Source organism: Urocitellus parryii, chromosome 4 (genome assembly GCF_045843805.1).
Source record: "Urocitellus parryii isolate mUroPar1 chromosome 4, mUroPar1.hap1, whole genome shotgun sequence".
NCBI lineage: Eukaryota > Metazoa > Chordata > Mammalia > Rodentia > Sciuridae > Urocitellus > Urocitellus parryii.
In genome coordinates, this window is record NC_135534.1 from 1,513,999 (window position 1) to 1,533,262 (window position 19,264).

The window sequence follows — 19,264 nt, forward strand, 5'->3', positions numbered from 1 at the left end:
GGGCCGGTCACGTGGGGCGCGGCCGCCGCGCGCGGGGGCGGGGCCTGGGCGGGACGGACGACCACGCACGCTCTCGGGAGCGCGCCCGCCGGGCCGGTCCCGCCCCCTCCCGGGGATCCCAGGCTGCTGAGCGGGTTGCGCAGCCTCTGGCCGGAGGGGAGGGGGGAAGGGGGTCCAGGCTGTCCACCTGCCCCAGCGGAGCCGGTCCCCAGTCGTGCGGCTTGCAGCGTGGGCCCTGACCCCGGGGCAGACCGCACCCAGGACTCCCAGGGCAGTCGCACCTGGGTGTCTCCTCCAGGGCGCCCACCTTCCCCAGGCCTCTTCCCCTCACAGCCCTCTCCATCCTGGGGCTCTCCCAGAGCCCCTTTGGAAGTCCCTCCCCCATGTTTTGGCCACCTAGAGGGACCTGTTCTCCCTCTCCAAGTGTAATGGTCCACTCTGGGCTTTGAATACAGCCCTTGCTGCTCTGCCACTGTGACTTATTCTTAAAGGACTTGTTTCTCTCCTCCTCCCTCCCTGCTCCTCCCTAGTCTCAGGGGAAACAGGACCACCTTCCTTCCCCACCCAGGCAGTTATCTGTCCCTGAGCACACTCCCACCATGGGAGAGAAGTCATCAGACTTTGGGGTGGCACCAAAGATCTCAGAAACGACTGTCTCCCAGATTAACAAGTGAGTTACAACTTCAGTAGGGAACAGGTGGAAGGCAGCCCCCTGTTTCCCCTGATGGGCAGAGTCACAGCCTCGGGGAAGGAGTCCCTGTGTCTCTCCTTTTCTCCAAACCACGTCCTTGTTATTGGATTGGCATCGGGGACAAGGACCGAGCTTTCAGCAACACAAGTCCTGCAGCCCACTCTCACCTTCCCAGAGCATCATTCTCTCAGCCCAGCCGGGGGCCCTGAGGAGGCTCCCTTGTGGCTGGGACCTGTCTGTCTGTGATATGGCACCTCTGGAGGCCAGGCTCTGAAAGGGTGCTGTGCATCCCATCTGTGGAGGGCTGCTGCTCCAGGAGCAAAGGCACACGGCAGGTCACTGCAGGAAGGGGTCTGTCAGGAAGGAAGCGTTATGAGGACGTCCTGGGATGTGAGGCTCACGGGGGAAGGTCCTCTGGAAGGGGTGAGGTTTGAGCAGGGCTGAGAGCCTCCTCCCAGGTTGCCCTCCATGTGCCTAGGAGGGTAGATGCTCCCAGACCCCACATTGCAGAGGGGAAGACAGCAGCTGGGCGGGAATTCCCCAGTCCTGCAGAACCTCTCCTGCCCAGTCTGATGGCCACAGGTGAGTGAGGGCAGCCTGGCCTTTCCTCTGGGCACCGTGCTCCACTTACCACGTAGAGCTCCAGATGTGAGAACAGAGGCCGGGTTGAGGCAGACAAGCATCTCTGCCCTTGGAAACTGACCCTGGCTCCCTTGGGGTCCAAGGCTGTCTTCTGGTCATCCCAGGAGTGCTCTCAGCACCTTGAGCCATTACCTGCCTCTCCGTGGGCTCCTGTCTTGGAGAGGCCAGCTGGGCCCTGGGTGGGTAGCATCAGGCATCAGGCCAGGGGCAGAATGTGGCCTGGGGGGCTGGGGATGTGGCTCAAGCGGTAGCGCGCTCGCCTGGCATGCGTGCGGCCCGGGTTCGATCCCCAGCACCACATACCAACAAAGATGTTGTGTCCGCCGAGAACTAAAAAATAAAACATTAAAAAAAAATTAAAAAAAAAAAAAAGGAATGTGGCCTGGGTCCTCACACTGGGCCCCAGAGCCCTACAGTGGGCACACACTGTCCCCAGGTGCTCAGACAGAGGCATGTGCGAGACCATCTGTGTCCAGCTGGTACAGAGGAGGCCTCCACCTGTCCTGGTCCCTGGCTAGCCTGGCACAGGGCAGGTGTCCCATGCTCTGTGGGATGAACACCTGCATGTGCCCACAGGACCCTGGGAGGCACCGGAGGAGCGGTGGAGGGTCATGATTTCTGGTCCCCTCCTCCCACTTGCCTGGGCAGCTCTCCCTGTCTGAGCCTTGACTCCCCCACCTGCAGAGACAGGAATGGGCCTGCCATGTCCAGAGCCCTGGGGGAGAGGGATCCGGTGGGGTGGCCCTGGCTCCCTGCCTGCTGGCTCAGCTCAGACCTCAGGACTCCTGCACCTGCTACTCTGACTGGGAGCACCTGTTCCCATCAGGCTGCTCCCTCAGTGCCCTGAACCAGTGGAGGGGGATTGTGTCCAGGCCCTGCAATCCTGTGTCCAGTCCACTGTCTTTGGTGCCAGGATGCCTCTTCCTGGCCTGGCCTGGTGTTAGACAGGGCACAGGGCCTCTTTCCCTGGCTTGGAGAGGCCCTGCACTTCCTACAGGGCAGAGGGCTTTCTCAGGGAACCAGGGGCCCCTGGCCATAGCAGGTCATGTGGCAGGGATCTAGGCTGTGTCCGGTGCACAGCCTACAAGCCACAAGGAGGCAGGTGGTGGAGACCGGTCTTCTTGCCTCCCAGCCTCTAGAGTCAGTGTCTGCTGTGAGTTAGAAACTTCTGTGTGAGACAGTGCAAGAACGTTCCAAGGTCAAAGATTGAATTGTGAGAGCCTTAACCCAATCAGTGCATCGATCCCCCGTGGGAGTAACTGAGTGGTCACTGAAGCCGGGTGGGGTGGCTGGAGGAGGTGGGCTCTGGGGGTGTGACTTTGGGATATGTATTTTGTTTCTCCTCCTGATCATCACGTGAGCCACTTCCCTCTGCCACACTCTTCCGCCTCACCTCCAGCCCCAGGAGAGAGCCGGCTGCCTCCCGCTGTCTTCAGACTGAGACCTCTGTAGCCATGAGGCCCCGGATAAAATGTCCTCCTCTGCGATGGTTCTTGGGCGGTCTTTTGGTCACAGAAGCACAAAGCTGACCAGGCAGCACCCGGGGGCTGGCCCAGGGAAGGCCCTCACTCTGTGGCTGCTCTTTGGGCAGCTGCCCCAGGTCGTGCCCTCCTGGCCGAGTGCTGGGGTGTTAGCCTGAGAGGGAGGGGAGCCAAGAGCAGCCTGTCAAGCACCTGCCGCTGCTTAGAGGCTGGCCAAGCCCAGGCCCAGGTGGGGGGGCCTTGGTGAGGGGAGCTCAGAGGCTCATGCCCTTTGACCTCTACTCCACCCTGGAGTCCACCCAGGTCTTCCGGGCCCCCATCCCTGGGTGTTTATCTCAGGTTGATTATGCACCTGACCTTCCCCTTTTCTCCTGGGGTGCTGGGGTCGAAGCCGGGCCCTGTGCGGCTCTAGGTGGGGGGGATTGCAGGTGCCGGGCAGAATGTGCTGCCCTGGGGGGTTTCTGTTCTAGAGGGGGCCTACAGGAAATGAAGCAAGCAGCTCACATGGGCCTTGAAGGCTGGTGCAGGGACAGGCTCAGGAAGTGACAGAGGGAGGGTGTTGTCACCTCAGAGGCCTCAACCGAGCAGCCTGAAGGAGGCCACGGGTCACGAAGCTGGGCCCGAGCAAGATGGGGGACAACAGGAGCAGAGGCTGCAGTGGGTCACGCCCGGCCTGCAGGGAGGGGAGAGGGGCCAGGGGTGGGGAGAGTCCAGGGAGATGAGCCGCTGCTGGGGGCTGTGAGCAGAGGGCGTGGCTGGCTCTCCCATCCGCCTGGGGAGGGAGCCCCCCGGGAAGGAGGAGGCTGGCTGGGGAGCGCCTGGGAGTTGGAGGCAGCAGGGATAAGTCATCAGATTCTCCCTGCACTGCTGAGATGGGCCAGAGGCATCTCCGGGGGGTCACCATCCTCCCGAGCAGCCAGCGAGGCTGGCAGTTGGCCTTGAGGGAGTGGAGCAGGAGGGGGAGGAAGCCCAGGAGCCTGCTTTGCATGTGCTGGGGTGAGCTGGCATCTGTAGGGTGTGGAGAAGGACAGGTGCTGTTGGGTGGCACTTGCCACTGGATCAGGGAGTCCAGGGGGCAGGTCTGAGCGGAGAAGCTTCCCCGTGACCAGCATCGAGGCAGCGTCACGAGACCAGGCCAACCAAGGGCTACTTGAAGGCATTTGTCCACTGTACTGGTGTCCTCTCTGAGGCAACTCTGAGCTGTTGACAGCTTCCTCCTTCTTCCTGCGGCCAAGTCAGGGCGCAGAAGCCCCCGAGTCCCGGGGCCCTGCTTGGTGAAGAGAGAGCCATCAAAGGGGACTGGGGATGGACTTCTGGAGACAGAGGCCTAGAGAGGGGGTGGCCCTGGGCAGATGGTGGGGAGGCTGGAGTGAGTGGGAAGGAAGGCCCTCACACCCCAACCCTCTGGGTGACCCGCCTCACGCTGGCCAGGGCAGCCAGCCGCCTTGCAGATGTGAGTGGACGGAACGCCCCGTGGGGAGACAGGCCCAGGCAGCTCTTCAAGCCTCGGAATCAGCCAAGGTGCTGCTTACGTAGGACACCCACCAGTACCAGGCCAAAGTCACCGCGCAGAGCGGACGCCCCAGGATGGGGGAAGGCTTGCAAATCGCCGTCTGATGAAGGACTTGTGTCCAAGGCGGGCGGAGACTTCTGAGGGCTCCACGAGAAAGCGACCAATTCAAAACCCCACGAGTGTGCTGCACGGTCACCTCACCAGAGGAGAGAGAGGTGGCAAGGCACCCGGAGGTGCTCACCTCCCCAGTCACTGCACCAAAGCCACAGCGCCAAAGCCACAGCGCCAAAGCCACAGCGGGACGCCTGCCCGCCCCGGAAGGCCCATCCCTCACCCCTGCTGTGAGGATGTGCAGCCACAGTTGGCCCCTCTGCACCACATTTCCCCGGTGGTCTCCAGCTGCCTGGGTGGGCAGGAAAGGCCTTAGAGTGGTGGACCCTGAATGTGGAGGTTGGAGCGAGACTCCCGATGGCCAGGTCCAGCTTGCCTGTGGCCCTCCAGAGGGTCCCCTCCTCACCAGCACCGAGTGCAGCTGGCAGCGCCCAGCGTGGACACACCAGTGGGGGCCACTTGCAGCTCCCACCCCTGCTCCCTTTGGGGGGATACCATGTGGCCTGGCCACTCTTTGTCCACTCCTCTCCTTGCTGGGGTCCGTTCCCAGGCCCTGGCTCCCGAGAAGCTCACTCACACCCTCTGCCAGGGCTGGAGGAGGAAGCAAAGGAGGGCTGGGGGCATCCGGACCCCGAGAGACCAGAGCCTGGCTGACGGGGGCTGGCGTGGCCTGGACCTCCCTGGTGGCAGCAGAGGTCCTGAGAGTCCCTCCTGGGTCCTCAGTGTGATTGGCCTGGGGGGGCTCTGTCCAGGCCCCCACAAGCTCTGAAGGAAGGGGCAGCCTCGGGTGGGTCCTCCCGAGTCCTGGAGAGAGGCACCTGGGTGTGAGCTGCCCGGGTGGCGTGGGAAGCACTTCCCGCAGCTCCGGGGTGAGGAGCAGCTGCAGGTGCTGAGTCACCCCCTCCTGTCCTCCTGCCCCTCCCCCCGGGGCTGAGTCACATCTCAGGGCTCCTGGGGCTCCTGGCCAGTTCCTCAGGGGCGGCCAGGCCACAGGAGGTCACTGGAGGGGCTGGGGCTGGTGGGAGGGTGGGGCTGTACACAGGGCACAGCTGGGGAGGGGCACAGGTGGGCAGGGCCAGCAGGGTGCGGGGAGAGGGAGGGCCTGACCAGACATGGGCTTGGGGTGAGAGGTAGACACAGCCGGGTGCATGCCCCCATCCAGGACAGTGCCTGCGGGGCTGGGTGTCTCTGGGCATCTCTCTGGGATGGGCATCCCCCGGGATCAGCCCCTTCTGCCCCGAGAGGAGAGGGTGACCCTCAGGCCAGTGGAAGGGTGACCTTTGACACTGACCTCACTTGTTCCTGCACAAGTCCTGCTCAGGAGCCCTGGGTTTCCAGGATTCTGGGACAGACGAAACCAGAGGCTTTGGGCGCACACCAGGGTCTCAGGGTCTCGTCCAGGCTCTAGTGAAAAGAAGTCCAGCTCTTTGGAGTAGGTGCTCCTGCCCCAGGGCTGAGCCCCGGGGGCCTTCCTCCATCATGGCTGCCCTGGGAAGGCTGATGGCGGGAAGCCCTCGGGAGCCCACCTCATGGGCTCTGCCTTGGAGTCCACAGCAGAGCTCACTGGCCCAGCACCTGCAATGACCCAATAGTGACTTGCTGTCCCCCAAATCTTCCTCCTCTGCTTTGGCAAAATTCACTGTGCTCAAGAGGTGGCCCACTGGGCTGCCCACTGGTAACGAGCAAGGCAGATCCAGCCTGATGTCCTGGGCAAACAGGACCTGAGCCAGGACTCAGCTGACCAGGGCAGCACATTATGATGAGTTGGTGACCTGCTGCACTGGTGTGGGCCTAGTCTAATCAGGTGAGGGCCTTAAAAGAAAATTAGGATCCCCAGGAGAAAGCTGCCAGCAAATATCTTCAGAATTGAGCTTCAACATGGTCTCCTGCCTCCCTGAGTCTCCAGGCTGCCCACAAAGTCCTGACTTGTAGCCTCCACAACTGCACAGGCCGATCCTTTAAAATATCTTTCTTTCTGTCTCTCTGTCTCTCTCCCTATGTCTCTGTGTGTGTGTCTCTCTCTCCACATCCCATGGTGCCTGTCTTGGGAGGTCCACGGTGAGTGCAGACAGGACCAGGGAGCATGTTCTGGGCCACCTGGGTGGGGGCTGGACTGGGCCATGGCCGGGCGGGGCTGGGTGTGCAGGGAGGGCCCGTCACAACCTCCAAGGGAGAGGGGCTGCAGTGTGTGGTCTGGGGGCTCCGGACCCCACAGGCTGGTGAGGGAGGTAGGAGCGAGGGTCAAGCCAGCAGTGGGCAGCAGGGCAGGCCAGGGGCCAGAGCAGCGATTGGGAGTGGCCCTGCCCTATGTGGCTGCCAGCTGGAGGGGTGGTCGGTCTCCAGGTGGGAGGCCGAGGGACAGGTGACAGGTGACAGGTGACGGAGTGAGGAAGGGGGGCAGCATCCACTTCCCCGCTGTCCCTCCAGAGGTGAGGCTGAGGGTGTGCAGATCGATGGGAGGCTGAGGGTGCGCAGGTCAGACAGGAGGCTGAGGGTGTGCAGATCGATGGGAGGCTGAGGGTGTGCAGGTCAGACGGGAGGCTGAGGGTGCGCAGGTCAGACGGGAGGCTGAGGGTGTGCAGGTCAAGGTCGGATGAGAGACTGAGGGTGTGCAGGTCAGACAGGAGGCTGAGGGTGCTCAGGTCAGACGGGAGGCTGAGGGTGTGCAGATCGATGGGAGGCTGAGGGTGTGCAGGTCAGACGGGAGGCTGAGGGTGCGCAGGTCAGACGGGAGGCTGAGGGTGTGCAGGTCAAGGTCGGATGAGAGACTGAGGGTGTGCAGGTCAGACAGGAGGCTGAGGGTGCTCAGGTCAGACGGGAGGCTGAGGGTGCGCAGGTCAGACGGGAGACTGAGGGTGCGCAGGTCAGACGGGAGGCTGAGGGTGCGCAGGTCAGACGGGAGGCTGAGGGTGTGCAGGTCAGACGGGAGGCTGAGGGTGCGCAGGTCAGACGGGAGGCTGAGGGTGTGCAGGTCAAGGTCGGATGAGAGACTGAGGGTGCGCAGGTCAGACGGGAGGTTGAGGGTGCGCAGGTCAGACGGGAGGCTGAGGGTGCGCAGGTCAGACGGGAGGCTGAGGGTGTGCAGGTCAGACGGGAGGCTGAGGGTGTGCAGGTCAGACGGGAGGCTGAGGGTGCTCAGGTCAGACAGGAGGCTGAGGGTGTGCAGGTCAAGGTCGGATGAGAGACTGAGGGTGCGCAGGTCAGACAGGAGGCTGAGGGTGCTCAGGTCAGACGGGAGACTGAGGGTGTGCAGGTCAGACGGGAGACTGAGGGTGTGCAGGTCAGACAGGAGGCTGAGGGTGCTCAGGTCAGACGGGAGACTGAGGGTGTGCAGGTCAGACGGGAGACTGAGGGTGTGCAGGTCAGACGGGAGGCTGAGGGTGCTCAGGTCAGACAGGAGGCTGAGGGTGTGCAGGTCAAGGTCGGATGAGAGACTGAGGGTTTGCAGGTCAGACGGGAGGCTGAGGGTGTGCAGGTCAAGGTCGGATGAGAGACTGAGGGTGCGCAGGTCAGACAGGAGGCTGAGGGTGTGCAGATCGGATGGGAGGCTGAGGGTGCGCAGGTCAGACGGGAGGCTGAGGGTGTGCAGGTCAAGGTCGGATGAGAGACTGAGGGTGCGCAGGTCAGACAGGAGGCTGAGGGTGCTCAGGTCAGACGGGAGACTGAGGGTGTGCAGGTCAGACGGGAGGCTGAGGGTGCTCAGGTCAGACAGGAGGCTGAGGGTGTGCAGGTCAAGGTCGGATGAGAGACTGAGGGTGTGCAGGTCAGACGGGAGGCTGAGGGTGTGCAGGTCAAGGTCGGATGAGAGACTGAGGGTGCGCAGGTCAGACAGGAGGCTGAGGGTGCTCAGGTCAGACGGGAGACTGAGGGTGTGCAGGTCAGACGGGAGGCTGAGGGTGCTCAGGTCAGACGGGAGGCTGAGGGTGTGCAGGTCAAGGTCGGATGAGAGACTGAGGGTGTGCAGGTCAGACGGGAGGCTGAGGGTGTGCAGGTCAAGGTCGGATGAGAGACTGAGGGTGCGCAGGTCAGACAGGAGGCTGAGGGTGCTCAGGTCAGACGGGAGGCTGAGGGTGTGCAGGTCAAGGTCGGATGAGAGACTGAGGGTGTGCAGGTCAGACAGGAGGCTGAGGGTGCTCAGGTCAGACGGGAGACTGAGGGTGTGCAGGTCAGACGGGAGGCTGAGGGTGCTCAGGTCAGACAGGAGGCTGAGGGTGTGCAGGTCAAGGTCGGATGAGAGACTGAGGGTGTGCAGGTCAGACGGGAGGCTGAGGGTGCTCAGGTCAGACGGGAGGCTGAGGGTGCGCAGGTCAGACGGGAGGCTGAGGGTGTGCAGATCAGATGGGAGGCTGAGGGTGCGCAGGTCAGACGGGAGGCTGAGGGTGCGCAGGTCAGACAGGAGGCTGAGGGTGTGCAGGTCAAGGTCGGATGAGAGACTGAGGGTGTGCAGGTCAGACAGGAGGCTGAGGGTGCTCAGGTCAGACGGGAGGCTGAGGGTGTGCAGGTCAGACGGGAGGCTGAGGGTGTGCAGGTCAGACAGGAGGCTGAGGGTGCGCAGGTCAGACGGGAGGCTGAGGGTGTGCAGGTCAGACGGGAGGCTGAGGGTGCGCAGGTCAAGGTCGGATGGGAGGCTGAGGGTGCGCAGGTCAGATGGGAGGCTGAGGGTGTGCAGGTCAGACGGGAGGCTGAGGGTGCGCAGGTCAGACGGGAGACTGAGGGTGTGCAGGTCAAGGTCGGATGGGAGGCTGAGGGTGCGCAGGTCAGACGGGAGGCTGAGGGTGTGCAGGTCAGACGGGAGGCTGAGGGTGCGCAGGTCAGACGGGAGGCTGAGGGTGCGCAGGTCAAGGTCGGATGGGAGGCTGAGGGTGCGCAGGTCAGACGGGAGGCTGAGGGTGCGCAGGTCAGACGGGAGGCTGAGGGTGCGCAGGTCAGACGGGAGGCTGAGGGTGCGCAGGTCAGACGGGAGGCTGAGGGTGCGCAGGTCAGACGGGAGGCTGAGGGTGCGCAGGTCAGACGGGAGGCTGAGGGTGCGCAGGTCAGACGGGAGGCTGAGGGTGCGCAGGTCAGACGGGAGGCTGAGGGTGTGCAGGTCAGACGGGAGGCTGAGGGTGTGCAGGTCAAGGTCGGATGAGAGACTGAGGGTGCGCAGGTCAGACAGGAGGCTGAGGGTGCTCAGGTCAGACGGGAGGCTGAGGGTGTGCAGGTCAGACGGGAGGCTGAGGGTGTGCAGGTCAGACGGGAGGCTGAGGGTGCTCAGGTCAGACGGGAGGCTGAGGGTGTGCAGGTCAGACGGGAGGCTGAGGGTGCGCAGGTCAAGGTCGGATGAGAGACTGAGGGTGCGCAGGTCAGACAGGAGGCTGAGGGTGCTCAGGTCAGACGGGAGGCTGAGGGTGTGCAGGTCAAGGTCGGGTGAGAGACTGAGGGTGTGCAGGTCAGACAGGAGGCTGAGGGTGCTCAGGTCAGACGGGAGACTGAGGGTGTGCAGGTCAGACGGGAGGCTGAGGGTGCTCAGGTCAGACGGGAGGCTGAGGGTGTGCAGGTCAAGGTCGGATGAGAGACTGAGGGTGTGCAGGTCAGACGGGAGGCTGAGGGTGCTCAGGTCAGACGGGAGGCTGAGGGTGCGCAGGTCAGACGGGAGGCTGAGGGTGTGCAGATCAGATGGGAGGCTGAGGGTGCGCAGGTCAGACGGGAGGCTGAGGGTGCTCAGGTCAGACGGGAGGCTGAGGGTGTGCAGGTCAGACAGGAGGCTGAGGGTGTGCAGGTCAGACGGGAGACTGAGGGTGTGCAGGTCAGACAGGAGGCTGAGGGTTTGCAGGTCAGACGGGAGGCTGAGGGTGTGCAGGTCAAGGTCGGATGAGAGACTGAGGGTGTGCAGGTCAGACAGGAGGCTGAGGGTGCTCAGGTCAGACGGGAGACTGAGGGTGTGCAGGTCAGACGGGAGGCTGAGGGTGCTCAGGTCAGACAGGAGGCTGAGGGTGTGCAGGTCAAGGTCGGATGAGAGACTGAGTGTGTGCAGGTCAGACGGGAGGCTGAGGGTGCTCAGGTCAGACGGGAGGCTGAGGGTGCGCAGGTCAGACGGGAGGCTGAGGGTGTGCAGATCAGATGGGAGGCTGAGGGTGCGCAGGTCAGACGGGAGGCTGAGGGTGCTCAGGTCAGACAGGAGGCTGAGGGTGCGCAGGTCAGACGGGAGGCTGAGGGTGCTCAGGTCAGACGGGAGGCTGAGGGTGTGCAGGTCAGACGGGAGGCTGAGGGTGTGCAGGTCAAGGTCGGATGAGAGACTGAGGGTGTGCAGGTCAGACGGGAGGCTGAGGGTGTGCAGGTCAGACGGGAGGCTGAGGGTGCGCAGGTCAAGGTCGGATGAGAGACTGAGGGTGCGCAGGTCAGACGGGAGGCTGAGGGTGCGCAGGTCAGACGGGAGGCTGAGGGTGCTCAGGTCAGACAGGAGGCTGAGGGTGTGCAGGTCAAGGTCGGATGAGAGACTGAGGGTGTGCAGGTCAGACGGGAGGCTGAGGGTGCGCAGGTCAGACGGGAGGCTGAGGGTGTGCAGGTCAAGGTCGGATGAGAGACTGAGGGTGCTCAGGTCAGACGGGAGGCTGAGGGTGCGCAGGTCAGACGGGAGGCTGAGGGTGCGCAGGTCAGACGGGAGGCTGAGGGTGCTCAGGTCAGACGGGAGGCTGAGGGTGTGCAGGTCAAGGTCGGATGAGAGACTGAGGGTGCGCAGGTCAGACGGGAGGCTGAGGGTGTGCAGGTCAAGGTCGGATGAGAGACTGAGGGTGTGCAGGTCAGACGGGAGGCTGAGGGTGTGCAGGTCAGACAGGAGGCTGAGGGTGCGCAGGTCAAGGTGGGATGAGAGACTGAGGGTGTGCAGGTCAGACGGGAGGCTGAGGGTGTGCAGGTCAAGGTCGGATGAGAGGCTGAGGGTGCGCAGGTCAGACGGGAGGCTGAGGGTGTGCAGGCCAAGGTCGGATGAGAGACTGAGGGTGCGCAGGTCAGACGGGAGGCTGAGGGTGCGCAGGTCAGACGGGAGGCTGAGGGTGTGCAGGTCAGACGGGAGGCTGAGGGTGTGCAGGTCAAGGTCGGATGAGAGGCTGAGGGTGCGCAGGTCAGACGGGAGGCTGAGGGTGTGCAGGCCAAGGTCGGATGAGAGACTGAGGGTGCGCAGGTCAGACGGGAGGCTGAGGGTGTGCAGGTCAGACGGGAGGCTGAGGGTGTGCAGGTCAGACGGGAGGCTGAGGGTGTGCAGGTCAAGGTCGGATGAGAGACTGAGGGTGCGCAGGTCAGACGGGAGGCTGAGGGTGCGCAGGTCAGACGGGAGGCTGAGGGTGTGCAGGTCAAGGTCGGATGAGAGGCTGAGGGTGCGCAGGTCAGACGGGAGGCTGAGGGTGTGCAGGTCAGACGGGAGGCTGAGGGTGTGCAGGTCAGACGGGAGGCTGAGGGTGTGCAGGTCAAGGTCGGATGAGAGACTGAGGGTGCGCAGGTCAGACGGGAGGCTGAGGGTGTGCAGGTCAAGGTCGGATGAGAGACTGAGGGTGTGCAGGTCAGACGGGAGGCTGAGGGTGTGCAGGTCAAGGTCGGATGAGAGACTGAGGGTGCGCAGGTCAGACAGGAGGCTGAGGGTGCTCAGGTCAGACGGGAGGCTGAGGGTGTGCAGGTCAGACGGGAGGCTGAGGGTGCGCAGGTCAGACGGGAGGCTGAGGGTGTGCAGGTCAGACGGGAGGCTGAGGGTGCGCAGGTCAGACGGGAGGCTGAGGGTGTGCAGGTCAAGGTCGGATGAGAGACTGAGGGTGCGCAGGTCAGACGGGAGGCTGAGGGTGCTCAGGTCAGACGGGAGACTGAGGGTGTGCAGGTCAGACGGGAGGCTGAGGGTGTGCAGGTCAAGGTCGGATGAGAGGCTGAGGGTGCGCAGGTCAGACGGGAGGCTGAGGGTGTGCAGGCCAAGGCCAGATGCAAGGTTGGTGGAGTCGCTGAAGTTGGGGAGGGGGAGCCAGAGGACTGTGATGGGGCTGGGAGACCCCGTCCTGACACTCCCAGTTTCCCCGGGAAAAGGGAGCTGGGGGCACTGCAGAGGCCCAGCCCAGAGGCTGGTGGAGTGGGCACATCAGGGCTGCCGTGTGTGGCACAGGACCATGCAGGCTGAGCTGGGGGACATAGGGCCCTCAGGGTGATCTGGGGGTGACGGGCGGGCTCCGGGGGCAGGCCTGCACGGGTGGATGGTTCTGACTTGCTGGGCTGGGCGGGGAGCTGCTGTCTCCCTGTGGGTCCCGACGGGTGGCATTGAGCAACCTGTGGCTTTTCCAGGAGCCCTGATGGCCCTGCAGCTGCTTCCTGGAGGAGGGGCCTGGGCTGCTGGAGCTGGGGTCCTCCCCGGACACACCCAAGCATCTGCACTCACCTGCACCCTCCTTGTGGCAGTGACCACCCAGCAAGTGGCTGTCCTCCCTTACTGCCCTCAACTGCTGCCTCGGGCCAGTGAGGCTTAGAGGACCCTGGCGTCCCACCAGGAGGGGCTTGGCCATCTCACCTCCACGTCTGTCAGTCCCTCTGAGGTGTCCTTGGGGAAGGGGACAGCACCATCCCCCTGCATCTTGCTTCTGCTCCTGCCCTCCCCCTGTCTCTGTGGGCCCAGGGGAGGGGGTGGCCCCCTGGAGCAGGGAGTGGCCCCTGCAGGGCTGGGGAACCTGTTCCACATGGATGGATCCGGTCCCACTGCAGGAAAGACCTCTTCACCCTCTCGGCCTCCCACCCTCCTCCCACACCTCAAGGCCTGTCCTCAGATGGGCCCGCCTGATGGGGGTGCCAGCTCCCCCGGGCACCTGCCCCTCCCTGGCAGCTGGGCAAACGGGTCTGGGGCTGCAACACCACCTCCTGGAGCGGTGACTCAGGTGGGCAGGAGCCGTGAACAGGACACAGGGCCCCGATCTTCCCGCCCTGATGATGAGGGCCACGGAGAGGGACAGCTCACTGTGGCCGGGTGCTGGGGGCGCTGGGGGGCACAGGGCGGGGAGCTCTGGATGGGCCTGTGCCCACTGGGAGGCAGGGTCCAGGCCTCTGCTTTCCATCCTGGAAGGACCCTGCCACGGCAGTGGGGGCCAGGAGGCAGCCCCTCCTGGGGAGCCCAGGTCTGTCCCCCAGGCCCCGCCCACTGCTCAGGAAGCATGGCTCTGAGACAGCGGGTCCCCGCTGAGTGGTTGCTGGTGTCCACTCGCCCACTCGAGGCGGCCTGCCCTGGATGCAGCCGGGCAGGGCCTTTCCCTCCTCTGGTGGACTGGGGTAGGCTGAGGAGGGCCCAGAGGAGGCAGTGGAGGGGAGAGGGGCCAGGCAGGTGAGCTCCGCACGCAGCTCCTGGCGCACAGCACGCAGCTGGACAGTGGGGTGGGACTGCAGACTTGGAGGCTGGCCTGGGAGTCCTCAGAAATAAAGACCCCAAGACAGGGGGACTGTCCACTTTTATGCTCAGGTTTGGTGGAGCACGGGCGGCTGGAGCAGAGACGGGCATCTGGCACCGTGCTGAGGGGGAGCCCGGCCAGGCCCTCTGCTGAGATTCTCCTTGGACCCGTGCTCGGGGGCCTTCCTCCAGGGTACAGGGCAGGAACTTAGGACTGCCTTAGGGGACAGGGGCCTTGGTTTCCCGGGCCTGCCCTGGGAAGGGGCCCCAGAGACACCGCTCCTGCAGCCGCCTGCAGTCGGGGCTGAGGACGTGGCTCCTTGGTCTTAATGGGGGCTGGGTAGACACCTGGAGCACATTTGTCACCCCTGCCCCCCCGGAGGGTGGAGGCTCCAGGTCCTTCCCCGGGCTCACCAGGATTCCTGTCACTCCTCCTGGGCCTGTGGCCAGGGCGTCCCTAGGAGGGGCACCCAGACAAGCGCGAGGACACAGGAGGAAGCGGAGCGAGGCTCCTGACATCGGGGGTGAGCATCCAAGGTCACAGGATGGGAGGTGGGAGGGACAGGCCCCACCCAGGGCTGCTCTGTGTGGCTTCTGCAGGGCTCAGTTGGGGGGGGCAGCCCACCTCCACAGGGTGACAGGGCTGGTCCCTGTTTGGGGGACTGTGGGCAGGAGAGCAGAGGGAGGCGTTGGTGCTGGCACTTGGGCAAGACCCTGTTCCCTCCCCGAGTGACCTGCACCCTGTCACTGCGGCCCCAGGGTGCTGATGTCTGAGCACATGATGAGGCCCTTCCTGCAGTCTTCAGCCAGACAGTCACTTCCTGTCCATGAAAAGCTCGGCTGTCCCCCGTGGTGTTATCATGTGAGGCTGGCCTGGGTGCCCTGCACCCACTGAGACCTAACTGGACTCCCCTCCTCTTACCCCACATGCCCAGGCCCACGTTCCTCTGCCCCTTCAAGGCCATTCGGCAGTGGCCCTAGCCGTCCTGCACCCTGGCCTCTGCCCACAGGCCGCACCCTCTGCCTCTCAGGCCTGGTCCAGCCTGTCCTTCTACCTGCTGAGCACACAGCAAGGGTGTCCACCCTCTGCCGGGACGGATCTCCCATCTGGGGTGCAGATGAGCCACGGGAACACAGATGGGCACGGCCGCCGTGGGCACTGCTACCTCGTGATGGCTGGGGGTGCCTGGGTCTGCTCGGCCCCTGGCAGGGTGGCGCCATCGGGGACTCGAGCAGACAGCCAGGGGGCCCAAGGGGGCAGGTGACATGACAGAGCTTAGAGGGCTGGTGTGGCCACCAAGCTGAGGACCAAGTGAAGGAGAAGACGTCGCTTGAGGATGGCAGCCACTGCTGCCCTTGGCCCTGACCCCCAGGCCCAGAGGGGAGGCAGCCTTGTGCCCCAGATGAGGAAACCGGCCGCCCACAGAGGAAGTTGCTCAAGGATGCACGCGGCACCTCCTGGTCCCAAGTTCTGGCCACCTTGGCAGTTCTGCAGAGTCGGAGTCCTGCTCAGGGACTCTGCCCGTCACTCCACAGCCCCGCCTGAGAGCCACACGCCTCTTCCTGTGGCCTGACAGAGGCAGGAGGGACCTGTGCTTGAGTGCCCCCTCCAGGCTCTCCATGGGCCCTGTGCCCTCGCAGCTGGCCCTCAGGGTGGCTTGCCCTCGGCCAGGGAAGGTCCCCTTGAGCATCCACGTCCTGGGCTAGAGGGTCCCCAGCCACACACTGCTGCCTGCCCCCAAGCCCAGCAAGGACAGGGGGTCTAGCACGCAGTGGGCAGGGGCCTGGGCTTGAGCCCCACCCCTCCTTCTCTGCCCCTCCCCGCTGCCTGGTTCTGTTCCTGTGCTGGGCTGAAATCAGCCTCCAAAGATGCCCACGTCCTGATCCCTGGACTCTGCTTGGTGAAGGGACCCTCCAGGTGAGATCACGATGCGAGTCTGGATGGCTGCCCACCTGGATGGGCCATCCTCTCCGCAGGCTCCTCACCCAGGGCCCACTCGCACAGAGTGGTCAGTGGGGGAACCTAGTCCAGCATCGTCTGAGGCCCTGTCCTCCCTGCCCCAAGACTCCTGCCACCCTGGTGTTCTGCCCAAGGCCCCTCAGTCTGCCTCCTCGGGCCTGCGCTGCCCCCTATCTAGGGACCCTACCGGCAGCTACTGACCCTCTGCCCAGCTTGCTGTCTGCAGATGCCCAGTGGTGCCTCGGGTTCTATCTCAAACATGGTGCTCAGAGGAGTTGGCTCTGGGTCCAGCCCCAACCAGGGCCCGGAACCCTCCCTTGGAGGCACGAGACCCCGTTCTCTCTGTGTCTAGCGATTGACACGCCATTGCCACTTCACAGGAAAGACCATTGACACGCACAGCCTGTGTGTGTCTGGAGGGCATTTTGAGGCCTGTGCGCCCCGAGACGTCTCCAGACCCAGGGTGATGAGCATCCGCCACCTGGGAGCTCCGGTCGCCCGCCCCCACCAGCTGCCCGTGACCACTGACCCCGCGTCGAGCTTGTTTCCTGTAGGTGAGTTGGATTCTTGGGATCAGTGAGGTGACCTTGAGTCCCTCCTGTTGCTGCCCAAGGGGACATGTCTGCTGGCCCCGCTCTTCCCCTCGGGGCAGTGGACCAGCACACGTTTGTTACCTTGCGATTCTCGAGGTCCGAAGGCCCCAGTGGGCTTCACCCACAGCGGTGGCCCTCTGGAGGCTCTTGGGACAGCCCTGCTCCCTCTTCCTGGCTCCCGCCTGCAGGCCTTGGCTGGGGGCCCACTCCAGCTCCTGGGGTCCCCAGCTTCCCGAGCACCTTGTGATTGCACGGCACACTCAGATAATCCAGGATTATCTCCTGGGCAGTCAGCTGCCCGGCGGCCTCCGTCCCCTCTGCCGTCCCGGGCCTGGGACAGGACAGGGATTTGGACTGGGCCTCTTGGAGTGGGGGTGGGATCGTTCCTCTTGTGCCTACCGCAGTCACTGCCTCATTAATTTTAATTGCTGAATAGCTTTCTGTCACGTGCATGTGCCACAGGTTTGCCCATTGACTGTGGATGGTCTTGGGTGGGTTCCAGCCTGGGGCACTGCAGGGTAGCTGCTGGGATGTGCCAGCGCTAGTCCTCAAGGGGACTTGTGACTTGGATTCTGAGGCTTGCAGGGCTGCACGGTGGCACACGGTTCATCTCCAGAGCACCCCCGGGTGGGGTTTGCTGAGTCCTTGGGCCCTTTCCGCTCCTCCAGCCTACGGACCCGTCAGCCTGGTGCCGCTCACAGGTATGAGGGGACCTGCAGCCTTGCTCTGCACTGACCCGAGGTTCTCACCTAGGCACCTTTTCGGGTCGTTAGTGACCCTTCTCTTCTTTGGGGCTGCTCATCTGAACCTTTGTCTCCTTTACATATGGCATTATTTATCCTGTTATCCAGTGGAAAGTGGTCCTTGTTTATCCCAAGCCTTTTGTCAAAGACGATATTTTGCTGATATTTCCCAATGTGGCTTGTCGTCGCATTCTTTTGGAAAGGGTCATTCAAACAACAGAAGTCTTAAAATTTTTTATAGAGTCTAACTTATTGATTTTTCTTTACTGTTTTATGTGGTATCTGATCATTCTTTGCTAAATTTGAGTAAGGTTTTTCTCCTGTTTTCTTCTAGAGGTTTTATAGTTTTTCTTCTTACTCTTAGGTCTAAGGTTCCTTGGGAGTTAACTTCTGTATGGGACATGGCCTAAGGATTGTCCTTCATTGTTATGACACTCCACTGTTAGCGTTGGGATGTCCAGTCCAACTCCAGGTCCTTGATGTCCCGAGCAAGGCATTGAGCGAGACACACAGAAGTCACGGAGAGGACAGAGGGGTTGAAGGGGAAGAGAGCACTCTGTTAGGCAGAGCGGAGTGGCCCAGAGGGAGGGGGCTCAGGACCTGGTGCCTGGAAATGGGGGTCTTAGCTCCTCCCCTAGTGGGCCTGACTGAAGGCCTCGTCCCATCTCTCGCATTGCTCATCTTAGGATCCCAATTAGAACGCTTTCCAATCCCCCCCCTTTGATGACTTTAGAAAACCTAAGTTAGAACACTTGACCCCAGGGTCATTTTAGAATCTGAGCCTGTGGCAGGAGTTGTCATGGTGACAAGCGCTCAGTGGTGGGAGTTGTCATTACCATGGAATTCATCACAAACAGGGACAGTCTCCTTGACTTGACCTCCAGTGGCTTCTTTCTGATACCCTGGCTCCGCCATCTTGGTGTCCCTGAGCTCCTGCCTAGCGTCACGGATCAACCTCTCTGTTTACAAGATAGCCCTTTCTCTGATGAATGGCATGGGCTATGGTTGAGAATCAGGTGGCTGTTTGTGGGGCTCTACCTCAGGGTGCTCTTCTGGACGGAGCCCAGGACGTGGTGCACTGACCACACAGGCGCCCCGTTCTGCCTTCCGCTAGGCCCTCTGAGTCTTGGTGCCCAGGATACACCTCCAGGTCAAGTAGGCGAGCCATTGTTCCCTTTCAAAGTTGTTCTAGTTCCCTGGTATCTCTATATGAATTTTAAAATCATCTTGTCGATTTCTACAAAAGAAACCCACCTGACGTTGAATCCAGATTGCGTCTGTAGATCATGTTGGATTGTCACGGTAACCTGGACTCTTCCTGTCCTTGAACACTGGATGTCTCTGGGTTCTTTATTTTCTCTTAGTATGTTTCCTAGAGGTCAAGTTCATCTCTAAACATTGCCTGATTTCCATTCCCTTGTAAATGGACATTTAAACCTTCACCTTCCCTATTTCTGTTAATTATACAGAAATACAGCTTACTTTTATCTGCTGATGTTCCACCCTACCACCCTGCTAAATCCACATGTTAGTGTTCCTGTTTTGGGGTGGATTTTCTAGGAAGATCCTGTCTTCCTCAAATAAAGCCAGTTCTGTTTTCCAGGGAGGCCACCCTCACCTGGGCAGGCAGCCCTGGGCTTCCCTTCCAGGGACGGTTGGAGGCTGTAGCCTCAGCTTCGGGGTAGATAAGGGCTGCTGGGTTATCTGCTTCCTGCAGCTGCCTCGAGGCTCATCCAGTCATTTCAGCCCGAGGAGGCTCACTGCCGTCACCTTGAGAGCTGGTAGGCTCCGCCAGGATCCCCAGATATTGTTCATCCCCCCCCAGACCACCTGCCTAGAGGGTGTCCTGTTGTCAAGTGTCTGCGCTCACAGGGACCATCTCCATCCTTTACCTGCTTGAGTTTAGTTTGGTTTCTTTTTCTGATTCTTAGGGAGGAAGACGAGGCCTTTTCTAGATCACCTGACACTTGCGTGCGGTGTCTTCTCTGTCGCTTTGCTCCAGGCGAGTCCCGATTTCCCTCTGGAGTGAGAACTCTCTGGCTGTGTGTCAGGTGGATGGTGCTCGTTTCTGCACATTCGCGTTCCGTCCGTCTGTCCGTCCGTCTAACAGCGCCAGCCCACAGGGTCGTCAGAGGCGGTGCTTTTCAC